Here is a 3,516-nt window from a genome sequence, read left to right as displayed (position 1 = left end):
CAGTGGTTTGGAGGGGCCAGGGCTGCCCAGGGGGAGAGGGGGTGTGAAGAAGAGCAATGCTGCAAGGCCCCCGCCCTCCGGGACTCTCGGTTGAGCTGGGACAGGGATGGGCAGCAAGGAATCAGCAAGTGCCCAGGGCTACACTGGGATGAGGGATCCCATAAGGGTGCAGCCTGTTCTGCGTGAGAGGAGTGCGGGTTGCTGTCGGGGAGGGTTTCAAAGGGGGCCGACTTTTGGTCGGCCTGAGAAAGATGAGTAGGATGAGGAACTGGGGTAAACAAAGCACAGATTCCAATGAGGTGTTTTTAGGGAGGAGCAAGTTTGGGGGGTCAGGAAAGGAGGGTGAGGCAGTGTGAGAAGGGGCTGGAGTGCCTCCCCAGCCAGAAGGCGGCCCTGTGCCTATCTATGCCTGGGATCCTTAGGGCTTGGGGAGTATCTTCCTGCTCCAGGATTCAGAGAGGGCAAGGCACCTGCCCAAGGTTGCACAGCCTGCCTGCCAGTTACTGAGGCCATTAGCTGCTGCCTGAGAGGCTTGGACTTTATCCTGCAGACCACTGGAGCCATGGAAGGTTTTCAAAGTCGGGATCAGCATGTGCATCTTAGAAAACAGTTTTGCATTTTTAGAGAGAGGAACTCTGAGAATGGTTGATACTTAACTCGGGGGCCTGAATCTCCATCAAGGAAATTGGGCTTTGTGGGTGGAGGAAGAAGGGGGCCTCAGAGTGCCACTCAAGTCATTCCATCCACGTGTGGGGTTGTCCTGGTGCCTCCCTTCACACCTGCCTCTGTTGGGGGGGTGCCCAGCCAGGGGCATGGGAGGCGCCCAGCAGTACCCCCGTTCTCCACCCCCCCCACCGGTGGGGGCGCCACACCTCCCCTGGAAGTGCCCCTGGTCTGGGTAAGGAAGGGAGGCTGTGCGCTGCCCCCACTGAGGTTACTGAAGGGCACGGACCCTGTGCCCTAGGGCAGGAGAGCCAGAGGTGGTGCTTTGTGGCAGCCCCGGACCAGGAAGTAGCCTCTGCCCTCCCCCATCCTGAGACATTTCCTCCGGATGAAATCACATCCCCAGCAGGGGAACAGGCCCCCATTGTGAAGGGCTGGGGTCTCGAGAGAAAGGGCGTCTTTCAGGCCCTTAAAAATAGCAGCCCTGGGATGTATGAATCTGCATGGAGTAGAGTGGCCCATCCTCCCCCAGCAGCAGCACAGGCGCTGTCACCCCCCAGCCCACACCGTGACCTGGTGGTGACCAGCTGGAGAATCCACTAGCCCAGGCTGCTGGTCCACCGGCTTCACGCACTCTCCCTCTGCTTCGCCCGCCTGAGCTAAGACCGTCGCTGGCTTTGTCCAGCACTGCTGGGCCCTCTCGTATGGTCCGCACTAGACCCTTAGCGGGTGGGGATAATCGACACTTTACAGATGAGGAAACTGAGGCACAACTAGTAAGTCATACCTTTAGTGGGTGATGGAGCCCGGGTCGGAAGCCAGGCAGCGCTGGGCCTAGGATTCTGCCCAGCTGGGGGCTGGGCCCGGGTGCAGGCTGGAGGGCGTGGGGTGTGGTCCCCAGGCCTGTAATGGGGCACCCGGTGGGGTCAGCCCACAGCAGCCCTGCCACGTGACCTAGGTGGGACTGGCACTGACCACAGCTGTCGGCTGGGCACTCCCTGAGCCGGGGGACAGAGGCTGCCACTGGCCGTATCACTCCAGGGTCTTGACAGATCTTCGGCCACTTCTGCAGGGGAGCCAGGCTCACCCCACCTCTCCCGCCTGAGAGCAGGTAGGGCTGGGCCGCGTGTACCCGGGGTTGTTAAGTGAATGATACGTGTGAGTTGAGGGAGTTCTAGCCATTCTAGACTCCAAGAGGTGAAGGGCGGGGGTGAGAGCAGGCGATTGGGAAGGGTTCACCCTCGCATCCCTGAGCACGAGATGTTCTAGGCTCCTGGCAGGGCGGCCCTCACCCGCCAGCCCCTCTGGGACAGCCCTCCCCTCCTCTGCCGGGGTCTGGCCTGGTTAGAGCGGCGCCGCAGCACCTGCTGGGGCCTCTCAGTCCCTTCATCTGTGTGAGGGGCCCCTGAGCCCAACCCTACGCTCCAGCTCACCCTCCGTGGGCCACCTGGAATCAGGGAAGGGCTGTAGAGAGCTGGCGGCTGAAATACCAGCTGTTGGCAGCTCTGCCCTTCCCAGCCCTGCTGCCACCCATGGAGTCCCAGCCCCTCCCATCCCGTCCGTCCTTTCAAACCGGAGCCGTTGCGGTCAGCCACTTGTCACAGACACAGGACTGGAGCCCCAGCCTCCTGCAGTCCCAGACCCCCACCCCCCGGACACCCCGCCACGCAGCTCCGCGCTCTCCATCCTTCTCCTGCTTCCCAGAATCCGTGCTCCGACTCCTCCTTGGAGAGAGTGGGATGATGTCACTTCCTGAGGGTGGGGGGAGGAGTAGGCACGACCCCAGCAGGCTAGCCCGCCAGCCTGCCCGCCAGGCCGCCACCTCTCTGGGAGCAGCCTGGCAGCGGCTGGATGAAGCGGCTGCACCAGGGAGAGGGCGACCGAGACGGGCTGGGCTGGACGTGCTGGCCGGCCACCTGGCTCCACACCCCGTCGCCCACCCTGAGGGCCGCGCCCACCGGCCGGGGAGACTTGGCCACTTCCCGAGTGATGCCGGTCTCCGCAGACACTCTTTTTCCCTGGAGCCGTCACCGGGGAGAGGAGGACTTGCCGCCCACCTCTGGACCAGGTGCCATGTAAGCCTCTGCCAGCCTGGGGGCAGCTGCCCACCAGCACCCAGCCTCCCGCAGCAGGGGTTCCTCCGCACAGTTGAGCGCAGGGCTGCCCCGGAGCCCCTCACCCGTGTCTCCTGGGCCCCCCACTGTGGGGAGCCAACCAGCCGGAGCCCCTGCCCTGGTTCCTAGGGCTCTAGGGAGGGGGGGAGGCCCGGATTCCTGGGCCCTCCTCCCTGAGCTTGCCTGTGGCTAACTTGAATTCAGCTACTTCAGCGAGTTGAGATCTGGGCGGTAAAGGCTGCATGGCCCAGGGTGGGTGTGGGAGCGGTGGTCGCCAGGAGGATGGGATACCCGCAGGGCTTGCCCACTGCCCTTCCGGCAGAGGGGCTGGGCACCCCAGCTACACTCCTGACCCCCTGTCTCAACCACGTCCTTCCCTGCCAAGAGGCATAGCTGTGATTGGGAATTCTGTCTGACGGGTGCAAAATCAAGTCATGGAGCGTGCTCCCAGCATTCCGGCAAAGCACGAAACGGAAGACATCATTCCGCAAATATTTACTGAACACCTACTATGTGCTGGGCGCTCCCATCCTCCATGTGTGCCAGCCCCACGCATGCCCTCACCCCCACCTTCCCCAAGGCCTTCAGCCTTCCACCTGCCCGGCTCGGCTCATGCCGGGAGACAGGCTCAGGCTTGGCCTGGGAAGCCCTCACCCAACCCCAAGGACAGAATGAACTGGGCAGCAGGTGGTGGGTGAGGGGGCTCCCTGATCCCATGGAAAGGGAGGCAGGGGTGAGC

The sequence above is a fragment of the Delphinapterus leucas genome, chromosome 7 (assembly GCF_059928025.1).
Source record: "Delphinapterus leucas isolate spDelLeu-1000000601 "Yukka" chromosome 7, BTC_Dleu_Yukka2, whole genome shotgun sequence".
Lineage (NCBI taxonomy): Eukaryota > Metazoa > Chordata > Mammalia > Artiodactyla > Monodontidae > Delphinapterus > Delphinapterus leucas.
The sequence above is the reverse complement of the archived record's forward strand: the minus strand, read 5'-3'. Positions refer to the sequence as shown.